We start from the raw sequence: 27,244 nt of genomic DNA on the forward strand, positions 1-27,244 counted from the left end.
CTCTCTATAAATTCAACTCCACTTTTAACATATTTTGAATTTTCTGTCACTTAAAGCCAACAGAGGAATTAGATGCCCTTGAGGTTTTAAGCTCCCTAGCACCAGAAGCATTCAAGGCAGATGGTCAAAGGTTATGAAACATTCCTCACAGCAAGTGGAAGGCGGGATGAGATAAGACATGAGTCTCTGGGTGTCCCCCGCCCCCCCCCAAAAAAAAAACTGTGCAGTGATTCTCATCAATATTGAAAGGAGCCTGGAGTTCACAGGGGAAAAAAGAATTAAAATGACTTATAAACTTAAAAAGGAAAGCTGTTCTGCCCTGGCCAAGTGGCTCAGCAGTTTGGATGATCGCCCTGTACACTAAAAAGGATGCGGGTTTGATCCCTGGCTGAGGCCAGGTGAGTATGGGAGGCAATCAATCAATGTTTCTCCTCTCTTCTCTCTCTCATCAATAAACATACATCCTTGGGTGAGGATTAAAAAAGAAAATAGAAAACATGCTCGACCTAACTAGTAACTAAAGTATGCAAATTTAAAACAACTAGTAAAGATTAATTTGTATGTGCCAGACTGGAAAAATCTGCAAGTTTCAGAGAACACATCGTCAGAACGCAGGGTGGAGAAAAAGACAGAGTGGGTGGGGTGTGACTCCGTGCCTGCTCCTCGAAAGACTAATTTGGCAATATATATTAAAATTGTAACTCTACATTGCCTGTGCAACTCAGCATTTCCAGCTGTGAGCAGAACTGTCCATTCACCTCTGTTTGTAAAGACAAAATCCTATTCATGACCTAAATGTTCACCAATTTTTTTTTTAAATGGGTAAATAAACTGTCGTGCAAGCATATAATGAATAGCATGCAACCTGTAAACAAAATGAGTTAGATTTACAAAGGAGCTGATACAAAACACCCACAAGATACAGCATTAAGAATAAAAACAAGGTATGTCCCATTCGTATAAAAGGGGGTGGGGCAGAGGATTTATAAGCATAGAAAATGTCGGGAAGGAGTTTTTAAAATGCTGTTTATAGCTGCCTCTAGGGAGGGATACTAGAAACTTGGGAGGAGAAAAACGTTTTACTGCTCTCTTTTGTACTGCATGCATATATTATATCCTTAATTTCTTAAAGTAGGGGAAAGAGTTTAATGAAGAAAAGAGAAAAAATAAAAGGTTAAGTTGTATTTTTCAACTAATTTGTAATGCAGTTCATAAAGCAGCCAGACTTTGGGCTTGAAAGACACTCACATGCACATCCGATCATTAAACACCACCTCTGGGAGGAAGAAGGCCCTTCACACGGTCTGTACCCTCTCACTAGCAGATGAGGAGACTGTCTTGCCATCTTAATGCAAACCACTAACTTGACGACTGAAGGCATCCACGAGATGAACATCTCCCTGCCCCCAGCCTTGTGAGTCATGAATGGTGCTAGAATTGCCTTTCTTTGAATGTTTGGGCAAAGAGTGACAAGGTTAAAGAAATCAAAAAAGAAAAAGTCAGCACTCATTTTCCTAGCTAAAGGAAGTCATCACTAGTGCATACAACACTGTGAAAGGTCTGGACGCACCTGCCCACTGCCTCTCTCCATAAATGTCAGCTGTGATTTTCTTCTCCGCTGACCAAACCATTTCTGAGACTAAGTGAGCACTTCCCAGATCAGTGATCTGTTTAAAAGATGTCTAGTAAGTGGCTGTTAATTATTCTCAGTGTGTGTATGACTAGAAGGGAAATTAAAGGAACACAACATTGTTTTCAGAAAGAACCTTCTTTTTCTCTTTTGGCCAAAATGTTAAAGACAAGACCTCTATGTCTTGAAATGAGCTTGTATTTGTGGGGGCACATTTGTTCACCTAACTATAAATAAATGTAGCTGTCTAAAAACATTCACTTAAGTGTTAGCAAACGTGTTTTGATCTACTTAAAAAGGAAGAAAATACCCAGAGGTTTCTTTATAAATTATTTAAGCAATTCTATCATGAGACTAGATTGAAATCCCACCAAACAACTCTACCAACACCTTCACCCAGATGTTCAGATTCTCTTTCAATGCAGTTCTGGCAGATGTCTAGAATTTTAAAACTCCTAAGTCACGGAAAAAGGAAAAAATGTGAAATCAGTTTTAATCAGTTTCTTTAGTGATTTTAAAGGATTTTGGGTTGCTTAAAGGGAAATCATTTGTTTAATTAGAAATAAGATTTACAATATGTGTGGACTGACACATTGTAAACCAAGCACAGACCCAAAACCTGAAGACTTATTTACCAAGAAAAGCCAAGTTGCCCGAAGTCATAATGTGCAGAAAACCTTCCAACCATAAAAATTTGTAGGGCTATAAAAGGTGGGGCAAAAGTAGGTTTATGGTTGCTTGTATGGAAAATAATTAACAAGTAATTATACAAAGAAAAACTGTGCTCCGTGTACTCACAACTGCAAACCTACTTTTGCCCACTTTCTCTGTGTGTGTATAATATATATGTATAAAAGCATATTGAAAAGGATGCCAGTTACCCCTAATCTCCACATCTCTGTACAGTGTAAATTCCATAAGATGAAGACCCTCATCATTTCCTGCAAAAAGCCTGATACATGGCAGGTACTCAGCAAAATCAAAGGAGCTCAATTTCATAAAAGCATCTACATTCTTTTCTTAAAGGTAACATGTTTAAAGCTCATAACTATCTACCTTGTGACGTTTGCCTAATCTTTATGCAAAAACAAAAGCTAAATTCAACTGAGTTTTTTGAAGCAACATCAATATATAGTCTCATTACATTTTTAAATTCAATAAATTCTAGTAAGTGTCTATGCTCAAACATTTAGGTACATTATAAATTAAATGGGCCTTTGGTGGTCCCAGTGCAGTAATCTGATGATCCTCTGGGCTGTCCATGAAAGGTTCTCCACAGCGAATCACGGGGTTGGGGGGGCGGGGGTAGCAGATGGCCCTGGGAAGGGGTCTAAAAAACATGAAGGTAAAGTTAAAATTCAACAAGTTTCTTCACTGAAGGATTTCTCAGACTTGACTATTAGTGTTCATTCCAAGCTTATTTGAGCAGAAAACACATTGTAATCTATCTGTGGTTGGTTATTGCTGGGGTTCTTCCTCTCTAAAATATGTAAATGAACTACACAATGCTATTTCCTCAAGTTGGATGTGAACCAAACAGGGATTCACAGATTCACTTCCCCATGTCAAGAGCTGAGACAAGTTACTTAATCATCAGATTCCTCACTTGTAAAATGGAGATAAAAATATGGCTTAACTCATACTTTGCTGTGAGGAAATCCAAAATTAATGTATATGAAGCAATCAATAATTGTCTCAAGTATCATTATTCCTGTTTTAGACTACTCAGGCTGCCATACAAAGTATCACAAATTAGGTGGCTTAACAACAGAAATGTATTGTCTCACAGTTCTGGAAGCTGGAAAATCCAAGGCCAAGATCTGGCAGAGTCCAGCTCTGGTAAGGGCTCCCTACATGGGTTGCAGGCAACCACCTTCCCACTGTGTCCTCACACGGTGGAGAGAGAGCAAGCTCTCTGTTCTGGGGCCTCTTCTTATAAGGACACCAATCCTATCAAATCAAGGCCTTCCCTATGCACTCATTTACCTTTCATTACTTCCATAAAGGCTCCACCTCCAAATACAATCCCACTGCGGGGTTAAGGCTTCAGTAGAGGAACCTGAGTGGGACACAGTCCAGTCCATAGCAATTCCCTTTCATTTGCAGTCTATTCTCACTCCTTAGTATCTACTGCATTGCTGAAACACTAAAAAGTCTCAGACTGTTGAGATGTAAACAAGTTTGTTCCTTTACTGCTGCCACAAATCCACAAACTCTAGGTTGTTGGTTTGGTTCTTCTGGTAAGTAAATTAAGCCACCCTACCTTCTGAAGATGGGCAAAAAAAGAGAAATTGTCCTCTGGCTTCCTGACTCAGCCAACAGACTAATGTCAGGCTGTGTTATCATAATGGGGTCAGACACAGAAAGAGCCTGGGTGTGGGAAATACAGGCTCCACATACATTTTACAACTCTTCTCATCATTTAGTGGGAAAAGCACTTTCAGAAATAAGATTTCGCTACTGCTCGTTCTGCCAAACTTTCAGTTTTAGGAATTATGAAATTTCCATATGGTGCAGATCAAAACAAGTAATCATTATCCTATGTGATGAGAATGTAAAAGATGAGAAATGACTAAAACGTGACAAAAATTAACATTAATGGGAGCATATTAAAAACAAGATAAAATGCACATACAGATGAATAAATAGGAAACATAAAGGCACAGGGAACCTCTGAGAACTCTTTGCCCAGGTCATGGTGTCTGCTGGCTGTGTCTGTAACTCACACTCTGCACAGACTGCCCTCTCTTTGCCCCTCCTCTTTCCCACAGGCAAAGGCTGGCTCATCTTTCAAGCATCACTTCTGCGTCACTGGCCACATCCCCCAGGTTTCTCCTCAAACATCTTGATTTAAGCCCTCACTGGATCTACTATAATTAATTATTTCCCCATGAAATGTGGAGTCTTTTTGAGCTCACAGGCTAAATAAGTCTTTCTCATTTTTATATCTCTAGTATCTGGCACAGTCCTGACACAAAGCTGGTATTCAATAAATGCCTGTTGAATGAATAAAAATGCTCATCATTCATGAGGTAATAACAGGAAATAAGCACAGGCTTAATAACAATTTACTTAGTCAGAGAAATACAATTTAAGTCGACATTTACTGTGGTATAGAACACTATATGCTTAACAAAAGAGTAAAATTTTATATGATAAAAACTGGTTCAGCCTTGAGAAAAGGAACATTAAAAATCTCAGCAATCTAGTCATTCCTGAATGTTAGCTAGAATTTCATCCAAAAATAATAACCAAAAGAAAAAAAAAATCAGTATACAAAAATTTTATTTAAAATATCAAAATATGAGGAAATCCTTATATAGAATGAGCAAAGTATCATGCATCAACTCAATGAAATACTATGCACCCAAAAAGCTGGTAATTTAAGGCTGGAGAAATACGGTGCTTTTTAAAATTTGTATGGCTACATCTGGAACACTTTATCATGTTTATTTAAAAGATGCAAAGTATGTCATTTCTGGCATATTTTAAACATCGACATTTTAAAAATAAAACTATTACATTGTTTTTTAAACAGCTCTACTGGGGTAACATCACATACCATATAATTTACCCATTGAAAGAATACGATTCAATGGCTTTTAATATATTCAAAAAGTTGTGCAAACACCAAACACAATTTTAGAACATTTCCATTACTTCAGAAAGAAATCCCACACTCCTTAGCTGTTAATCCCCATTTCTTTCACTGCCCTCCCACCCAGGCATAGGCAACCGTTCATCTACTTTCTGTCTCTACAGATTTACCTACTTTGGACATTTAATATATGTAAGTGGAACCACACAATATGTAGTCCTTTGTGACCGGTTTCTTTCTTTTAGCATAAAGTTATCAAAGTTCATTCATTTTTTAGCATCTATCAACACTTCGTTTCTTTTTATTAACTAATAGCATTCCATTGTACAGATACACTACATTTTATATTTATTCATTTATCCGTTGATGAACATTTGGATTGTTTTCATTTTGGGGCTATTATGAACAATGCTGCTATGAACATTTGGATAGAAGTTTTGTGTGGACATTTATTCATAGTAACTTCATGTTAACCATTTAAGAAACTACAGACCATTTTCCAAAGGAGCTGAACCACACAGATTCTCGTCAGCACGTGTTATTATCTTTTCCATTCTAGTCATCCTAGTAGGTGTCAGGTGGTATCTCATTGTGGTTTTGGCTTGCAATTCTCTGATGGTTAATCATGTTGAGCATCTTTGTATATGTTTATTGGCAATTTGTATGTCTTCTTTAGATAAATGTCTATTTAGATCCTATGCCAATTTTTAATTGGATTATTTGTCTTTTTATTATTCAGTTGTAATAATTCTTTATATCTTATGGATTACTACTCCATTATCAGACATGTAATGTGCAAACATTTTCTCCCATTCTGTGGGCTGTCTTTGAACTAACTTCCTTAAAATTATTTTTTTAATGTGTCCAGAGAAGCCTGAATACCATGGAGATTTCATTCCCAGCATAATCCACATTCTATATGAATGAGGACTAGGAAAATTTACATTATACCCTTTTCTCCTTGAAATCATATTTTATTCCTCTTTCTCTCAGAATTTCATTTTCACATATTTATACCTGAAAACCTCTTGCTGACTGAGGAATACTCTATTGTATTTCTCTGGAGAAAAAAGTTTCATAGATACTTTAAAATGTTTAAATGCCTTTTATTTCCTATGACCACAAAACTCTATGCTTTAGTATTTGCCTTTTGGATTCAGTTATTATGATTATTTTCCTATTTTTAATTTTTTAATTTTTATTATGATTACTTATAATTATTAATAGGCCCAATAAACATATTGACTTGATAATTATTAAACATGAGAAGTAAACTTTATTAGTAATGCAATGCTTACTAAGATGGATGGAGTAAGGAATAGCTGAGAAGCCTTCAGATCTGCCTGACATCATATCTATGAACTGGTCCTTCGCTGGATGAACCAGCCTCTGAAAACCTTGAGCTGATATGCCCTAGTATGAATATGGTTGGAGGAGAGTGTGTTTTTATGTGAAACAGGAAAAGAATGTGAAAGGAGTGGTGGGAAAGAAGATTCTGCATGATGCCCAGATCATGGATGTGTTTTCAGAGAGATCAACTGTCAGAAAGAACACATTCTGTTCTGAGTTACGAAGCTGGAAAGAGATTCTCTCAGCGTTACCCAGGCCTACATACCCCTTGGGAAGTCTTTTCCACTCCTCTAAGAGTACATGTTCCCCAGATGGGAGGCAGCTCCTTTACAGGGGCTTGCACTCCCTTGGATGATTAGGTATAAAGAATACTTGTTACATCACACAAAGCCTCTCTTTCCTTACACTTCCATTATACAGGGTAGAAGTGGTACCACAGGTGGAGAACGCAGCTTACTTACTCCAATATTTCCTAATAAAATGGGTCAAAGCACTCAAGATAATTCAAATAATCAAGGTTTGCCTTTAGCATTTGGTAAGAAGAGACCCAAATTCTGATTATACACAATTTTCTATCTTTTACCCTAAAAGTTTGACAGCTTCATATCACTCACTATACTAGAGAGCAATATACAAATAAGCCTAAAATAGCTACTTTTAAAATCAGATTTAAGCTTGACAACAGCTTATGACTGGATTAATATTGCTTACAGTTATCTAAATGTCACTTTGACAAACAATGTGTTTGTCTTGATGACATCTCCCCCTAGGCATATCGTGCTTCCATTAGCTCTGGTGTTATCTTTGTAGCAGAAGAATATGTCTCATTGTTTTCAGAATATTCATAATTTACAAGGCCTTTCTTTGGTCATGTTTCATAATTGTTCATAATGTTGAGGGGAAGTTCTCTGCACAGATGCTATTTAATGCGTATGTGTGTGTGTGTGTGTGTGTGTGTGTGTGGTTTCTTTTAATTATTATTAATTTCAAAGAACAAAGTGTTCTCTTTTAAGCAAACATTTAACAGTCATGATCCATATTTTAGATGAAAACATTACCTTATATCATGTAACACAAAAAGGATGCAAGGCTAAGTTTTATCATGTCAACTTTGAGCAACTCAGAGAAACTTCGCAATTATGAAATCATGGAAGAATATAAATTCATGATACCCAACAATTCCATTCAACGAGTATTTATTAAAACTTACTTTGCATAATATTCTGTGATAGAAGTATGAAGGATAAGCACATGTGAACCCTTAATTCTATCACCAAACTGGCATTACAAAATACATAAAAGAATCAAGGGATGTAAGGGAATTTGTGATCCAAACATTTATCCCCAAATGTAGTTCATCATAATTTTAAAATATTCTCTGGAGCTGGTTTGATTCCCAGTCAGGGCACATGACTAAGTTGCACGTCAGGTCCCCAGTTGGGGGCGCGAGTGAGAGGCAACCACACAGTGATGTTTCTCTCCCTCTCTTTCTCCTTTCCCCTCTCTCTAAAAAATAAACAAACAAACAAACAAATTATTAAAAATAAATAAAATAAAATAAAAATATTCTCTGGAGAACTAATGAATTATAAAATCAGTTCCACACTCAAATACTCCTCCCTATTGGCCCTTCCCACCAGTGGCATGAATGCAATCAAATCAACTACAAATCTTGCAAAATAGACATTTCATGAGATTAATGAAAGTGATTTCTGAAAACTGTTTATTACATATAAGACCACAGAAAATACGGGACTCTGGATCCTTGTTATAATTAACAACTAAATATGGGGAAAATATACAATTTTATAGATGCTTTAAAAGAAAATAAAATGATTAACAAACTTTTATTAATCCCTTAGAAAAATAAAAAGCTAGTGGGGGCCCTCTATATAATTATGCTTGAAATAATAATTTCTGACACTTATGTGGCAACACATATGCTGTCCTTCATTCAAGCATAATTATATAGAGGGTCCCTATTTATTCACTTTTTTAGCACACAGTTGCACATAAAAACCAGAACAGATTTTATTTTCGTAATTATCAGATTTTTTTCTAAAAGACCAAATCCCAATCAAACCTTAAATGCATATTAACCGTGAAACGTTTATCTCCATTTTAAGTGGATTCACCTTCAGTGACATTCTTCCAGTGCAAATTACCCTTGAGCTCCCTATATCTTCCTAGCTGCAATCAATGAGCAACATTCTAGCCAGATCTAAGCTTGCTAGAATTATTTGTGCTTGAAGGGGCTTTCTGTGGAACCCGCTGCTATCTTTCCTCAACTCAGCCCCAGAAGCCTCTACTGGCACCACTGTGGACTCCTGCTTGGCCTCCGAGCCCATAACCCACCCAAGCCAACTGCTGAGCAAGATATACAAGTCTCCCCAGTCCATGAGTCTTAATGGATTTTGTTGTTAATAGCTCTGAAATAGACAAACATAATTGTGAAAAACTTCTTACAATAGTGGCCCCTGGTCTGAGGACCTTACATTCTTCCTGGAAGACTAAAACATACTCTACTTTTGTTCACCTGACAAACTTAAACTCAGAAAAACTGTCCTATCACCATCACCACACTCTGCACACCCCTTCATACCTCAGCCCTTGGCAAATCCCTTCCTCCAATAGGGTCTGTCTTCCCAAAGTGAAAACACAAGGGGAGCATCTCAGGTGGGCAGTCTACCTTTCTGAGGAGCTCTGAGCAAATAGTACCCAAGTAAGAGAGGGTATGTTACCATGTATGAGGTCTTCCACGAAACATATTCTGTAACTTGCATGGTGCAGATCATCTAGTGAATTCAGAGGCATTAAATGAGCAGCTTGCAGAAATAAGACAAAGCCAGGAGGCAGGAACCCTTGATTCCGTGATGCTTCCACAGAAACACCGTTCTCAACCCTGTCAGAGCAGTGCCATATTTTGATAGCAAACATTTGGAATCCACATAGACAGTGTACACACACACAGAAAAGGAGAGAAACTGTAATATAAAGGCAAAAACAAGGGAAGTAATTTTACTGTCTTTCATTATGTGTATATATACACGGTCTGTCCAGAAGGCATCCAGCCATGTACTATGAAAAAGAGAATTTATTGAAGAAGATACAAGATACAAGAAACATTGTACACAGGACAATGACACCTCAGTCCCCTTAAAAGTAGGGACCTTGGCACATCATACAGTTCTCCCAATCGCCATCAGCTGCCCCATCGTATTTTCCTTAAACCCATCAATGGTCTGAAATCTCTTCCCTTTCAAAGGTGATTTTAATTTTGGGAAAAACCAGAAGTCACAGGGTGCCAAATATGGGATATAGGGGGACTGAGGCACCTGGGTGATTTGATGTTTGCCAAAAATCTCTGCACGAGACATGATGCATGAGTAGGCACGCTGTCGTGATGAAGCTGCCAATCACCAGTTGCCCATCACTGCGTCCTCTGAATCATCCAAATAGTTTCCAAGGAGGAATGTTCAAACTTCACACAAAATTTGATGCAGATTCATTGCTCTACTCGCTCAGTCATTTTGAGTGCAACAGCCACACCATACACATGCTCACTCAATAGTGTCTACCCATCCACTGACTAGTACAGTGAAGTCGTCATTGTTCACACATGCATATTCCAGTCCACTCTCCTTGGCTGCCAGGTTACATCGATGTCATGCAAACCATTCTTGTTATATTAACAATGGCAACAATGGCTGGACTTTTTCCAGATAGACCTCGTATTTACATATTTTAAGAAGTAAACAGGCCTTGCAGACGCCGTCACTGCCACCGCCGCCCCGGATATTCCCGCATCCAGGCATGGTCAACCCCACCATGTTCTTCGACATCGCTGCCGATGGTGAGCCCTTTGGCCACATCTCCTTCGAGCTGTTTGCAGACAAAGTCCCAAAGATGGCAGAAAACTTTCATGTTCTGAGCACCGGGGAGAAAGGATTTGGTTATAAAGGTTCCTGCTTTCACAGAATTATCCCAGGGTTTATGTGCCAGGGTGGGGACTTCACACGCCACAGTGGCACAGGTGGCAAGTCCATCTACGGGGAGAAATTCGATGATGAGAATTTCATCCTGAAGCACACAGGTCCTGGCATCTTGTCCATGGCGAATGCTGGACCCAACACAAATGGTTCCCAGTTCTTCATCTGCATGGCCAAGACTGAGTGGCTGGATGGCAAGCATGTGGTCTTCGGCCAGGTGAAAGACGGCACGGGTGTTGTGACAGCTATGGAGCGCTATGGGTCCAGGAATGGCAAGATCAGCAAGAAGATTACCATTACTGACTGTGGACAACTCTAATACATTTGATGTGGGTTTTATCTTAACCACCAGACCATTCCTTCTGCAGCTCAGGAGAGCACCCCTTCACCCCTCTCTGTTTGGAATGTTCTGTAATCTTAGTGTTCTTGCCGCAGTTGATTGGGTTCCATAATTTCCTTACCCCTTCCAAGTCTAGCTGGATTGCCGAGTTAAGTTTATGATTATGAAATAAAAACTAAACAACAACAACAAAAAAGAAGTAAACAGGCATGACTACACTAAATGATTTAATGTTCCAGTAAAATGTTTGCAACCATTTTTTAAATTTTTAATTTTTTTAACTGTTCTATTAGTTGTCCCAATTTTCTCGTTGCTTTCCACTGCCCCACCACCCCATTTGCAACCATTTTTAATGAGTAAATTTGAACTTAAAAGAAGTAAAGACATTCACCTAAATATATGCAACACATTTTATAGGACATTTTTTTATCCTTGCCCAAGGACAGTTTTTTTCATTGCTTTTAGGAAGTGAGGAAGGGGGAGGGGAAAGAGAGAGAGAAACATCAACTGGCTGCCTCCCGTATGCACACCAAAAGGAGTCAAACCCAAAACCCAGGAATGTTCCCTGATTGGGGATCAAACTCACAACCTTTCAATTTACAAGATGACACTCCAACAAACTAAGCCACACCAGCCAGGGCATGGGATATATATATGTGTGTGTGTGTGTATATATATATATATATATTTTATCCTCACCTAAGGACATTTTTTCATTGCTTTTAGCAAGAGGAAGGGAGAGAGAAACGTTAACGCAAGACAGAAACATCAATTGGTTACCTTCTTGCTTGCACCCTATCAAACCCACAACTCAGGCATGCGCCCTGGCCAGAAATCGAACTCACAATCCCTTGATCTATGGGTGGATGCTCCAACTAACTGAGCCACACCAGCCAGGGCAGGCATGGGCTATTTTTAAATAAAGGCCAAGGCGTGGGGGAGGGAGAGAGAGGAAGAGAGAAAGAAAAGAGACATATATTCATAGTCATCATATTGCCCACAAACATGTACTGGTACAATTCAAATACCACAAGCAGCACTGCTACTTGTGATGGGATTTGTCAAAATGTCTTTGTTAAGTTACCAGTAAGTCAAAGTACAACTTTTAATGTACTCAGCAGTTATATTACTGAAATTTTCATATATTAACATGGGTCAAAAAAAAAATTTCTTTGTCTTTATATGCTAAATGGGTTAGGTTTTTGGCTCAGGTAATTATTTGTAGGTTTTTTACCAACAGAATCTCTAATAGGGACATTCTAGGATTTTGCAGAATGCACAGTATAAGCTGTTCTGTACACTACAGAATGTTAACACCACAGGTTCCCCACCTACCAAACACCAGTACACACTCCATTATTTTGTGATTTTTTTTTAAAGATTTTATTTATTCATTCTTAGAGAGAGGGGAAGGGAGCAAGACAGAGAGGGAGAAAAATATCAACTGGTTGCCTCTCACAAGCACCTCAACCAGGGACTAGGCGTGCAACCCAGGCAAGTGCCCTGACAGGGAATTGAACCAGCAAGCTTTTGCTTTGTGGGACAACAGTAAAATTATTTTCTTTTATTAACTTGAAGATATAAACAGGGTTGTCAGCTTTTTAATTTTACCAGAAAAGGTCTTTTTTTTTTTTTAAGTAACTACCATGGTAACAAGAAGGCATGATAGACATTATTTCTGAAGTCTAAGAGATTGATAAAACGAAAGAGTACTTTTAGCATGATGGAAAACCTCAGTCACTACATTACTAGTTTTCTTTTTTTTGCTGCAGGCTGATAAAAACTTAACAAAAATCGGCATTTTCTTACCATAGCACAAAATCCTTGCCTCTCCAAGTAGTGGACTGGCACCATCAGTGTCACATGAGAATTTTCCAGAAATGCAAAATCTCAGGCCCCACGTCATACCTACTGTTATCAAAATCTCACTGTTACAAGTTCCTCAGGTGATTTACATCCTAGAATAGATTATAACGACCCTCCAAGAGCTGAAATGTAATGATCCTTAACACATAGTAACCATTTTTTCAAAGAAGGTAATTGAGGGGTCCTGGAAAAATGAGGGCCCAAAATGAAACAAAGCAGATGAGCTAGCATCCTAAAGATCAATCATCTTTCACCTTTTAAACCTCAGGACCTTGGAAAGTAATGGGGGTAGGAGGACAATAAAGTGTCAATCACAGACAACATTCACAGTCACATAAAAGTGAATTCTGCAACTTCTATGTGAGTATATCCAGGGTCTGTGCTAGATGCCCAGTCTCATCCTTACTAAGTCTTGCCGTAAGAGAAAGAAATTTTTATTACTAGCATCAACTGTTTAGGTGACTTGACACGTGCTACACTGGAATTCATGTTTTAGGATATTTTATCCCACAATTAGTTTTTCTAACAAAGGAAATTTCTCTAGATATTTATTAATTATTGGCTAAAAGACATAGACTCGTGCCTCTTTTCTAAGCGACTTTTACCAGAAAATAGTTGCCAGTAGAGTGCAATGCCTTTTCAAGACAGAGGAAATGTTACAATATAGACCTGTGCTGACCTATAAGGAGGTCACTAGCCACATGCGACTCCTAACCACCTGAAATGTAGCCAGTCCAAACTGAGGTAAGCTGTAAGTGCAAATTATACCAGCATATTTTGAAACTTAACACAAAAAAACTGTAAAAATCTCAATAATAATTTTTATATTGATCATATGTCCAAATTACAATATTTTGATAACAGTCTCCCTTATCCAAGCTTTCCCTTTCCATGGTTTCACCATGATCCGAAAATATTACACAGAAAATTCCCAAAATAAACAATTCATAAGTTCTAAATTGCAGGCCATTCTAAGTAACATGATGAAATTGCGCACCGTCCTGTTCTGTCCCACCCGGGACATCATTTGTCCAGTGTATCCACTATGTATAAGCTACCCATCCGCAAGCCACTTAATGGCTATCTCAGTTATCAAACTGACTGTTGTGATATTGAGGTGCTTGTGTTCAACTAAACTTAATTTACATAATATGTAATGCCACATTTGTATAACTTTTATGACAAGATGTTGTTATAATTCTATTTTATGGTTAGTATTAATCTCTTACTGTGCCTAATGTATAAATTAAACTTTATTATAGGTATATATGTAAAGGAAAAAAACATATATAGAGAGAGGAAAATATATATATAGTTTAATACTTTCCAGTTTCAGGCATCCTCTAGGGATCTTGGAACACACCTCCTTCAATTTAGGAAGACTACTATATATTGGGTTAAAAAACATATTAAAATTAGTCTATTTCTTTTACTTTTTAATTTGACTACTAGAAGACATGTTAATTATGTGTGGCTTGCATTATAGCTCTATTGCACAGTGCTGCTCTAGAAACTCACTATGTGCATCAACCTCAAGTTTAAAAAAATAATATGTAGATAGACTGATCCTAAATCCCAGAGAATACCTGCAGAAAATGTGTATTTAGGAGGCAGGCAAATGAAAAGAGAACAGGAGGTGTTCAGCAGTAAATATTTTTATTTTAACAATTGCTGAGCAAGAGACCCTTTAGGAAATGTCTGCATGGGGGTCCCTGAATTTACACCCAAAAAGGAAATAAATATCAAGCATATAATAAAAACAGGGCCAGGGGAGGGGCTGACACAAACTGAAGTGCAATCACAGTGATGAGTAGTTCGCTCAGAGTCTAGGAATGCAGAGGGGTGGAAAAGATAAACAAATTCCACTGACAACAGCCAATAATTTCCTGGCCTGAGCCATTCAAATAACTAAACCTTCCCCTAAGTAAATGGAGAAAGCAAAATTCAACCCTTGAGTCAGATTAAGAAAGGTGAAAAACACAGCCAGAGGCTGACCATGCTCATTTGTACGATGTAACTATAAATTAAAATGAACTCACAGTTCGTCTCCCACAGTACAAATACAGAAAAACTTCATGAGGTTAAAGAGTAGATCCAAAGGTCATTTTTTTAATAGCAGGACCTCCACACACAGCAATGTTAAAACAGTGTTTGGAACAATGGAAAATGGTGCCCGGTCAGTTAGTTTGGCAATGAGACTACAAATGTGAAGCAAGCGAAGTGGCTGAAGCCATCTCCAATCAGGCAGATTCCTCTCATTCCTGGCCCCGGGAACAATCCCATCACTTAGGAAATCTGGACCTCTGCCATCGAGCTGCTCCTCAGTCTGCTGGGGGATGGGTGGGGGGTGGAACTGTCTGGGCAGCTGGCTTTTATCACAAAGCCTTCTCTCTTCCAAAGGCTCATAATGAATTTCCTAGATATGATAGAATACAATATTTTAAGTGATTAATAGTACAAAATGATCACATTTAAAGAATGAATGTTCAAGGTATAATAGGCCAATAGCTACATGATGAAAAATCTGATGCAAATGCTAAAAAAATTATATTCTAGTGGATTTAAATTCCTTTCATTAGGCTTAACCTCAACAAACCTATAGAGGAGAGAAAAAAACTAACCTGGTTGAGTTTAGTAGAGGCATCAGGTACTTATCATCATCATCATGATCATCATCATTATCACCCCCCCCCATTTCAAAATGCACAGAGAGGTTATAAGTATCCCACAGCCAAGAAGAGCTGGAGCCAGACATGACTGCAGATTGATGCCACCAGGCAGCAAGCACCCTGGCTTCCCACCCAGTCCATGACACTGCCTCACGGCCTTCACTCTCCCACGAGGATTCCGAGGCTCCAGGAAATGAAGAGACCGTCTGTCGGTTGTAACAAAGCTACTAAATGATGGAGCAAAAACTCGAATCCGTATCTAACGTTAAATTCTTCTCACAAGCAGCTTCCTGTTTTCACCAAACCTTTGCCCCAGTTTGTAACACTGTCCAAGTGTCTCATTCTCTCATTCTCAAGGGGATGGTTGCTAGTCACTTTGCTCTCCTGTCCTCCTAGCCAAACTGCCAATATTCCTAACACAATTTGAGCTCTTGGCTCTTGAGGCATCTGAAGAATACAAAATAGGATTTAGGCTCTTCACAGCTAAAGAAAATTAAGTATTCAAGTCTATAAATATGTCACAAAATATAGGAAATAAAATGTATTTGTCTGAATGGACACATTAGTGGGTGGCTCATAGTATTTGTCATTAATGTTGTAAGATTGAAGAAGTGACTGTCATTTTGAAATCCATATTACTAGGGCTTTTAGGTCACACACCTCCCTGATGTGATCCTGAATGCAGTGTTCTTAAACCCTGACTCTCTCAGGTGAAGCAGAATAACAGAGTGAGGGCAGGTGGGCAGGACGCCTGGGTTCCAGGCCCACTCCACTGTGAGAACACGAAATTGTGGCCTGAGGCACAGCACTCACCTTCTCAAGAGTGCAACTTCCTCCTCTCCAAAACAGGGATTGAAATATTTATCCACCACTTCACAGGGCTGCTGCAAGAATGTACTGAAATAACATGAGAAATTGTTTCGTAAACTCTAAAGCCCTATAAAAATCTGCTATGACTATGCAGTGACATTGCTGCTGATATGAACCGGCCTGAGAAGCAGCTGCAGGACCTCTGATGGTGGCAAAGAGGGATGCAGTGGTCCGTCCCTCTAATCCCACACCCCCTGCGGAAGTCATCACTGGGTTTTAAGGTGCAGGAACTGTGTTCTCAAACAACACTGAGTGATAATAAGCACTGATTTAAATAAAAGGCTTGAAAACTCCAGGAAGGCACCAACAGTCCCCACTGTAACTGCCATCCTAACCAAAGCTCCAAGGGGTGGCTGTGGGCACTTTAGGGGAGCTTTCATGGCTAGGCCTTCTGATCAAGTGTAAGATGGGTGGGAATTTTCCCTTCAAAGCACTCAAAAATGAATTGGCATGAAGAATGCTAAGGTGGTTTACTTTTTTATTAATAAACGGAAAAAAAATTATGAAAACAAACCTAATACCTTAAGATTTAATGTTCAGAACACTTCCAATACTCCTTTTCAGATTTTTTTCCCTCTCTGTTTCACATTATCAACATGCCGGTATCTGCTACCAGCCATGCCAACAAGATGCATATATGGACCATGGCCGTTTAAAGAAAGGAGCAAAATAACTAAAGATCTTCAAATTCAACTATAGCAACAGCTGCCCCTCTCTTAAAATAAAAGATGTCTAATTATTGGTATTCATGTGGTCAGACTGTACCCTCAGAAGGCACAGAGCCACTCTTTTCAGCCCATGACAGAAATCCTTTTAAGTCATTTGACATCCTGTACTGTTTCAGACCTGCACATATGTCTCAGTTAGGGGCACAAAACGCACATGATTAAAAGCTCTTGAAGTAAAAAATTTAAAGAAGACAAAGAAAGATGACAAAATTTTAAAAATAGCTAAATAAATCATGTGTTGTTTTTTTTTTAATTATAGTACCAGGAAGCCAATGAGCTGACAAATGGTATGCTACTACATTAATAATGGCAAATATGAATATTCATTACATAAGTCATAAATAAAAGGAAGAAAAACCAGAGAGTGCAGATGGGGCAAAAATTCAGAAAGCTTTTAAAAGGAAAAAAAGAAGGAAAGAAAACACACACAGCCTCGGGCAATAAATACTACTTAAGTAAGGGTACCTGGGTGGAAACTTTGATCTAAGATAAGCTGGGCTAGTAAAGAAGGAACTTCCTTACACAAAAGTAAATAAACAATATAAACTACCCCGAATGACTGGAAGAGCTTTCAGTAAAAATAGTCAGGATAGCCTTTGCTAGATGTTTGGGATCAGAATATTAAATCTTCCAAATCACTAATAAGGTTAGTGGGTACTGCCCCACCCTCCCACACCCTCGCTCCCCACTTAGATAAAAATCAAATGCACTAATGTCTTATCTCTAATGTTTAATTTTTTTATATATTGTGGGAACAAGGAGGGAAAAACAAAGATATAAACAAAATTAACCCCAAAACACATGCTCATGGATCTCAGCTTGTTTTTCCCCCTATTACAGGCTAGAGACTTCCAGAAAAGGTCACCACCACACTGAATCCTCAGTTTTTCAACAAGATCGTAATCAAGGTAAGTACAAAAAACAACTAACTATCTCTACTGGAGTAAAAAGACTACCACACAAATGAACAGTCACATTCCAGGTTTTTAAAAATGTGCACAGATTATTCTAAATTGTTTCCAAACTAACAACAGGGGTGAGAGAGGTGGGTACTAAATTATTGACAAGGCACAACATCTGGACCGTACTTAATTAGATAAGAAAGCATCCTAAAGGCAAATTCCAGAGGAGGTTAGAACTGGAGCAAGCACCTACCTACTCTAAGTAGAATAATCAATTTGTTCCCAGCACTGTCATTTTGTTTCTCAATTACAGAATGTAGTCCCACAGCCAAGGACTACTCTAATACACACTTAGCATTAACTAGCAACTTAAAAGTTACACAATTCAACAATGAATGGGACTCAGTATCACTTAAATGCAAGGAACTTTCAACGTTCCCTTTAGGAGGCCAACAATCCAGTAGGTCCCTCTCAGTTGCTACTTTAGCTGCTGGCAAGGGTGCTAATCACCCCCAGTTCCACCTCCTCACTAGCCCTGCGCTAGTTGCTTAACTGCTCTAAACCCTCAGCTGCCCCATCTGCAAAAGTAGCAATAATAATGCCAACATTATTGGGAAGATTAAATAATGTACTCAAAGAAAAAAAATTTAAGGATAAAGGGGGTCAAATACATCTTGACGGAAAACTAGACTTCTGGGGGTGAACACACAGTACAATATACAAAGGTGTTACAGAATTTTACACTTGAAACTTACATGTTATTCACCAATGGTATCCCAATACACTTAATTTAAAAAAGAAAAAATATGTTAGGGTTTTTTGGTCTCATCATCAATAAACAATTGAATTCCTATGGCATTCTGAAATAAGAGAGAAAAAAATGTCATGTCTGGATCATGGGAATAAATTCACCAGAAAGACCCCAAAAATGAAACTCACTCCACACATGCTAAGTGCAAAACACTGCGGAACAAATGAGATAACCAAAACCCACCTAGCAGACAAACCCCACCAGTGGTCATTCCTTCTGCACCTCGTTATGCTGGGGCCACTGTGATGGGATGGGTGGGGAGCCGTGGCAGGAGGTTTGGACTTCACAGCCTCAGTTTCCTCATCTTTAAAATAAGGAGGCTCCTAAAAGATCGCTGGTGCCCCATGACAAAGCTAAACAGGCACCATGTGACCCTGACTTGTTCCCCACAGATGTGGGAGTTCACATGGAGAGAAGGTTGAGGCAAGTGTCACTGGTGGATTCAGATGCTGTGAGGGGCACAATCAAGCCCTGTGAAGTAGAGTGCTGGCCATGTGCCAACCTGTTAAAGGATGTACAAGCACTATCTGATTAATCTTCACAATAGGTTTGCCAGGTAGAGATTATGATCGTTGTCTGGACGATAAGGAACAGGAGGCACCCAAAGGTTGTCCGAGTGGAGAAATCCCAGAGCTCAGCACCCTCCCTCCAGCAGAGGGAGCTCAGGGCGGAAAGCCCTGGAGTGCAAGCCAAAAAAGATCCAGTGCCAATCACTCAAAGACAAAGAAATCTCGAAGAAAAATACCCACCCCCTCAGCCACTGATTCAGTAATTCCTGTGACCCACACCAACATCGGTGATGCTCATCGATCCCCGAAATGGTGGTAAATGTCCCACCGAAAGTTCATAAACATTTGGTAGGCTTCTGATATTATGTGCTAATTGCAACATCATGCAGGGCATACCTGTGGCTTTCATTACACAAACATTCAAATATACAGACTCTTAAGTGCAAAGGAATGTCCAAAAGATATTGAATAAAGAGGCATAGATCTCATTTTTAAATAAGTTAATTTAAAAATTCCTCAAAGCAGCCTTCAAATAATAAAACTTAACCAGCAGTTCTCTTATACAGGATGCTTTAAAATGTCACCAACATAACTTAAGATAAAATTATCTGAGGACCTTAGGATATTAAATACCTGGGAGTTGAAATAATCAACATTTTATATTCATTACAATTGTTTATATTAGAAAAATACTCACCTGAGACCTAAAGAAAATAACAACTTTAATTTAGAAAGTTACTAGCACCAAGAGAAAAAAATAACTGGTAAAAACAGGAAGAGAGGAAAATATAATTTGCACATATGTTATATACCTAGAAAACCCAAAGAAAACCTCTGAAGAATAGTGAAATCAAGAGTTCAGTAAAATAGCAAAATACAAAATAAATATATAAAAATCTATAGAAGCAGAAACAAAAATTGAATCATATTCTTAATTAACAGTACTTTTTAAAAGATGTCTTGAAATGAGTAACAAATGAAAAAGGCAAGTGACAAGGATTAAGAAAACTATAATACTTCATAAAAAGGACTTGAACAATAGTGAGATATACCCTGTTCATGCATTTAAATAAAAAACACTATAAATTGAAAAGAATACTTTTAAAGGTATTGAAAGAAACTTTTTACTAAATATAAAATTTTATTTTCATAAGCTCCTAATTTTTCTATACCACCTGTATATTTTATCTTTTCATTAATACCAGGTGTTATCTTATATCTTGTAAAAATATAGTACTATGTTAGAATTAATAACAAAAAATAAATATCAATAATTTCAAATGTAATCTGTTTTGAGGCTGTATTTTAATCAAATTTCCAGTTTTCTTAAACTCCTGAGTATGTGGTAACCAAGTTATTAGAAACAGGTTTAACAAGATTGAGCAGTAGACACACAGAAACAGGAAAAAAATTGACGAGTTTCATTTCTGTCCCTTTCTTCACTCTCAAGATAAATGTGATTTGAAGTAAAATAATAATAATAATAATAATAATAATAGGTACTATATAACCACGATCAGCACATCACACTGGCAACTGGCCTCAGAGGACAAATGCCCAAATGGAAGTGGAAACCAGTCAGAGGCTCTCACGTGTAAGTTGAATGATCCCCAAATAAACAGCAGGGAGGGCTGGCAACTACGTTCATTTTCAAAGTAAATATTAACTTAATGAGCTTGGTGACCGGAAAACTGATTCTGCTCTCTGGAGGTTTTCACTTCCTTGCTCCTCGTCATCAAAAAGAAAAAAAACACTAAGCAGGCACCAATTCTCCTACATCTGAGCCCAACTGGTACCAGAGAAGAATTTAAAAATAACTCCTTATGTCCTCAATTCTTCCCAACTCACAGTAAATCAAATGACACACATGACAGAACCAGCCCCTGAAATGCAGTGGGGAACCCAGGACGCTCAAGTCTTTTTTCAGGGGTCATAATTCTGCTAATTGCAGAAGGGGGGCCAATCACTACAGAACATGAGCATCTCCCGCTTGCTACTCCGCTCTCCTTCCCCCCGCGCCTGCTCCAGTCACCCAGGGAAGTCATGTCTGCCACAGCAGAAGGATGGCACAAGCAGCCAAAAGGTCGTAAATTGACTGGACCCGCTGCCAGGGCTGTGAAAGGGCTCGGGGTGAAGGAAGCACAGTGGCTGGTGGCTGAACCTGGTCCCTACCAAGACCAAGCAGTTTCAGGGAAAAGGGGAAAAGAACACCCAAAGATACCAGGAGCACGGGGAAGAGGAGAAAAAAGAAAAAATGGGTCTGTTTTTCTCAGCACCCACTTACCAATACAGAAGGAATACAAAGCATTCTATGTCTCTCCGTGCCCACCTAAAATCTTTCCTTTTTCTTACTAAGAAGTAAATATTTAAAAGAGCGGCCTGTTTCCTGTATATTTTTAACCTTCACAAAGGTTTCAGGTATCACAATATGAAATAAAAATGAAGCTAGAATCACTTCACATGCACAAGCTAGTTGTCAGGATTTGAAGAGAAAGAATAAATATATTATCTCATGCATTCTATTCAATAGTAACTATTTGCCTTATTCAAGGAAGGCAATTTACACCCATTGAAAGATCTTCTGGCACTGTTTTCTGAACATGCCAGTTAAAACACATACCAGTATCACTCTCATGACGTCTCCCAGCTGGCTGGTGATCTGTGATACCTCATCCCTCCGTCAACCTTCCGTAACCTTCATTGTCTGCTGAACCCTAATGTCTCACCGGAAATTTGTATTAAGCTATTACTCCTACAAGAAGGAAGCTTATATCTCCAACAGCCCCACCCAATCCCCAACCAGATACAGATAAAAACAGCATTGCAAGCAATGTAAAGAGTAATTTTAAAAAAGAGACCTGCTTGATCTTACACTAACCGACCATGTTCTCTTCAGCAATTTATTTCATCACCCTGGACCTTAGTTTCCCCTTGGGAAAATGGGTGGAACTTGGCTCAAAAATGACATAGGAATCTATTGCAGGAGTCCTTTCAGTTCACTTGCCCCAACATCTTACTGGGAAAATCATTCATCTATTGGACTTACTACCAGACATTAGTTGCATCTTTGTATAGGTCCTTTCGCCGCCTATACACTAAATATCACTCATATAGTGCCTGTGTGCTGTCTCTCCCTTCTCCTGGGACGCAGCCCAGTAAAATGCTAACCACATACTGGAATCAGAGAGACAAGGTTGGAATCACGGGTTAAACCACTTCCTAGCTGAGGGCCTTTGAGCAAGTCACAACTTCAATGAACCTCAATTTCCATATTATCCTTTTGTATTTCCTTTCCTCAGATGTTTCCCCCATGCAAAAAAATACATACGTTTTACAAAACTGAGATTATACCTCTCTATATACAATGGTGTTTTCACTTAGCATTGTCATTTTTATTTTATACTTTTTACTATTTCGTACATTTTCTGCAATGAGCATTACATTTTTAGTAGCAGATACTAAAATTATTCAGTGAAAAATATGTAACTGTGATAAGAAGGAAAAATTCCGAACTGGAAAAAAGTCCAGGGTGAGTTCAATATGCCTACATTGCCTGAAAAAAAATTTTCAAATTGAGGAAGATGCATATATAAAACAATAAGGGAAATGAAGGGAATGCTATAGATGCTAAACGTATCTGACATTGTTGTCATCCTATTATTGTCATTCATACATGTTTTAAGATTTTCAACTGCTAATAACTGTGGAGAAATTATGTAAAACTGACCAGTATATCTCGCAAAGTAAACATATTTACTTATATTTTCCTTTTATAACTAAAGCACCTTTTTCTTGTACATGTAACACATCATTTAGACAAAGTAAAGCGAACCTCTTGGGAGAAGTTTTAAGCTCAATTAAGGCATCTGGGGACAGGCCATATGTTACCAAGCATTTTGCACACCTGAACCCCAATATCTAATGACCCAAGGATGCTCATTTATAAAATTAAATAGTCTGCTTTTTAAGAGAAGAGAAGCAAGCACTGCAGAAATTTATCATCATATTCACTTAAGACAAAACAAAGAAGCTATACAGCTGATTTAAAATAAATGAGCACATACAACACAAAGGAAATTGTAATTCATGCCTGAGTGACTATTACAAACAATTTTTTCTCATCAATCTTATCTCTTCTTTATCTATAATTTTTAATTAATAAAATTTTCATTAAAATTTTAAAAATCACCTTAAGTTATCCTTCTTCATTTTTATCTATTGTGGAATAATGTCTGCTTAGCCCTCCTTTGTCTAAAATTTCTTTACCACTGTCTTAGTTTTTCTTTTGGCTAATCTATCTGGAAGTTAATATGATATCAAGAAATATACAATTATAGAAGTAGGACTATATTTTCTGAACCAAATATCAGGATGCATGATCTGAAATCAAGAGCTGTTCAAAAAAAATTCAGCCTGCATGTGACTGTACCAATATCCATCTTCAGCCCCTTTCTAATAGTTCAGTAATAGATATTTTAGAAGAGTGGCTATCAATCTTTTCATCATCAGAATATACTCGCGAGCTATGACACACTCAAAAAATAATCCTGGTAACTGCAGCCACAGTGTTTTTCAAGGTGTGACTTGGGGTAGAAAGAAATGGAGAAGCCCCCATATCGATATCTTCAGGGAGCTTTTAGAAAACTCTCACCCTCCATGCCCATCACTGTTTTACAACACTGGTGCAACCTCCTTTTCTTCTGAAAATCCTTTAAAGCAGAAGAAATAATGCTCTAACGTAACTAAATTATAGTCATAGCCCAGGCTTAAGGCGAAGAACAGACTAGAACATATTTCAGTTTGTTGCCACCAAGACATACGTCATGGGTGATAATTCCCCGCTTGGCACATTCCTACACGCAAACTCTGAAATATGCCAAACTCCTGGGCCTCTGATTGCAACTTAGCTCCTGATTTTCCCACACAAGAAAATACATCAAACACAACTGAGAGACTGACATCAATCTCAGCTACAATTTTTTAAGGAAATTATTTTCATACTTCAGTATGCCAGCTGATCATAACAGAGAGTTAGAACAATGTGTTTGAGGTCAGCTAAACCAAAACAGTCATTCCCTAAATGTAAAGATACTTTTTAGAATCACATTTGACAGACATCTCACAAGAAGGTATCCATAGGTTGAGAGAACATAAATAAGCACATGGAATTGGCAACTCTAGGACTCCCTATGTTCTCCATCCAATTTCAAGTCACTTTCAATACTTACAAGTCATATTTGCCAGACTGGAAAAAAGTATATCAGTGAAAAGTCAAATATGTACTCTACCTGACAGAATTTTGACTGAGTATACAATTACATGTTGAAACAATTTTTTCTACTTTATTTTAACTAGTCATAAGAGCCTTAAAAATATTTTTTCCACACATTCCTTACCCATGCATATAAGATTTAATATCATGGAATTTAGAATTTAATCAGTAGCTATTTAAAAGGACATACACATAAAAAGTATTAATCTCATTTTTAAAAAATAAGCATATAATATAAGACATTGTAGTAAAAAGTATTGCCATATTTTTTTTTAATTTTTAATAAAATCCCCAGGTTCATGTGCTAAAACGAAAGGAAAGGGAAGAAGAGGGCAGGGGAAGGCAAAGAAGGGAAGGGATGGGAGGAGAGAGGAGAGCTTCAGACCATATCTGAATCACCACCCAACGACTTCCAAAAGTGGCACACTCAAGGGGCAGACTCAGTGGGCATCAGAGCTCCACTGAAGTCAGTTCTGCTCTGTGGAGCGGGCCCCCGCACAGCTGATCCTCCTCAGTGGTTACAGCCTCGGAGATGTAGCAATTCTACCTAATACATATAAACAAACATAGGGAGGCTGCCAAAATGAGGAGACAAAGAAACAAGTCACAAATGGAAGTCAGAGCAAAATTCCAGAAAATAAACTAAACAAAATAGAGACAAACAATATACTAGATGTGAGTTCAAAACACTGGTTATAAGGATGCTAAATGAACTTAGGGAAAGAGTAGATGAACTCAGAACTTCATCAGCATAAAAAAGGACATGGAAACTATGATGAAGGATGCACTAACTGAAATGAAGAATAATTCACAGGGAATAAAGAGTAGAGTGGACAAAGCTGAGAATCAAATCAACAATCTGGAATATAAGGAAGCAAAAAACACCCAATCAGAATAGCAAGAAAAATAATCCAAAATATGAGAATAGTGTAAGGAACCTCTGGGACAACTTTCAGGGTACTGGCATTTGCATCACAGGAGTGCTAGAAAGGGGAAGAGACAGAGCAAGAAATTGAAAGCCTATTTGAAAAAATAATGACAGAAAACTTCCCTTACCTGATGAAAGAAATAGACGTTCAAGTCTAGGAAGTGCAGAGAGTCCCAAACAAGATGAACCCAAGAGGCCCACACTAAGACACATCATAATTAAAATACCAAAGGTTAAAGACAAAGAGAGAATCTTAAAAGCAGCAAGAGAAAAGCAGTTAGCTACCTACAAGGGAGATCCCATAAAACTTTAGGCTGATTTCTCAACAGAAACTTTTCAGGCAAGAAGGGACTGGCAAGAAATATTCAAAGATATGAAAAGCAAGGACCTACAACCAAGATTTCTTTACCCAGCAAAGATGTCATTTAGAATCAAATGACAGATAAAGAGCTTCCCAGACAAGAAAAAGCTGAAGGAGTTCATCACCACCAAGCCAACCAGTATTACATAAAATGTTACAGGGAGGAGAAGAAGGTGGAGGAGGAGGAGAAGAAAAGGGGGAGGGAGGATGGAGCAAGGGGAGGAAGAAGAAGGGGAAAAAAAAGATAAAACATATGAATAATAAAATGGCAATAAATACATATCTATCAACAACTGAATCTAAAAAATAAAAAATAAACAAGCAGAACAGAAACTGGCTCACAGATACAGAGAATGTTATGATGGGTGCTAGATGGGAGAGGGGGGTGTCTGAAAAAGGTGAAGGGGTTAAAAAGTACAAATTGGTAGTTACAGAACAGTCATGGGGAGGTAAAGTTCAGCATAGGGAATACAGTTAACAATATTTAATAATATGCATGTAATATTGTGCATGGTGTCAGATGGGTACAAGATGTATCAGAATGATCACTTAGTAAGTTACATAATGTCTAATCACTGGGGTGTGCACCTAAAATTAATATAATATTGTACGTCAACTGTAACTGGAAAATAAAAAATTATTTAGAAGAAAAAAACTTGACCCTCCTGACTTAGTTGATTTCAATTATCATTATCATCTCAAATACAGCCAAGCAATTTAAGGAACTGTGGATTATAAATCAGGCTGTATGGAGACTTCCTACACCAAAAATCAGCTTCCCACCAAATAATTCAAACAAGCAAATCAAAGCACTGCCCCAAACGGAACACCAACCACCCCTACAGGACAGACTTCCTACCGGCCAATGGCCAGTCATCAGGATGCGCGACACTGAGGAAGAAAAAACGGACACTGCTCATGCTTCCACCTTCTGTAACATTCTGTCCTTTGGGAATTAAGAATATGAAAGTGACTAATTCTCCTCTAAATGTCTAGATTTTGTATTTTGTAACATAAACTTGCTCTCTGAATCTTTACAGCACTTCCCAGACATTCTAGCCACTGTCTGGAACCAGACATAATTATAGTAATTATGCTACCATAATTGGGGAGATGATAAATGTAATCGAACTGAAGAAAAACTGAAGTAAGGAAAGTTTCAAGCACCCGAAAATTTCAATTAAATTTCCAATGGCAGAACCAAGGAGGAAGTAAAGTTCTTTTTCAGTCATCCAAAAGTTGAATTTGAAACGTAATGACTTACTGGCATAATCAGAAGAGTGTAAATTTCTAGACATCTTGCATGGAATAGGTTCATATCTTCCCAGGTTGGCAGACACAACCACGACCATGATGAAAACAAAATAGGATATAAAGTAACGTAAAATCTGTCCCCAAAGGGTGACACTGCATCTGTACCC

At 38.1% G+C, this 27,244-nt stretch overlaps 1 protein-coding gene and 1 pseudogene across 2 annotated transcripts in view; one reads left to right on the forward strand and one right to left on the reverse strand.

The window, feature by feature from the left end:
* The window catches only part of CDK14 (cyclin dependent kinase 14), a 564,775-nt gene that overhangs the window by 522,255 nt on the left and 15,276 nt on the right, over positions 1 to 27,244 (reverse strand). The gene's annotated exons all lie outside the window — the stretch shown is intronic.
* On the forward strand, positions 10,392 to 10,912 carry LOC150001584 (peptidyl-prolyl cis-trans isomerase A pseudogene; annotated as a pseudogene).

The sequence above is a fragment of the Furipterus horrens genome, unplaced genomic scaffold (genome assembly GCF_987537825.1).
Source record: "Furipterus horrens unplaced genomic scaffold, mFurHor1.1.pri manual_scaffold_9, whole genome shotgun sequence".
Lineage (NCBI taxonomy): Eukaryota > Metazoa > Chordata > Mammalia > Chiroptera > Furipteridae > Furipterus > Furipterus horrens.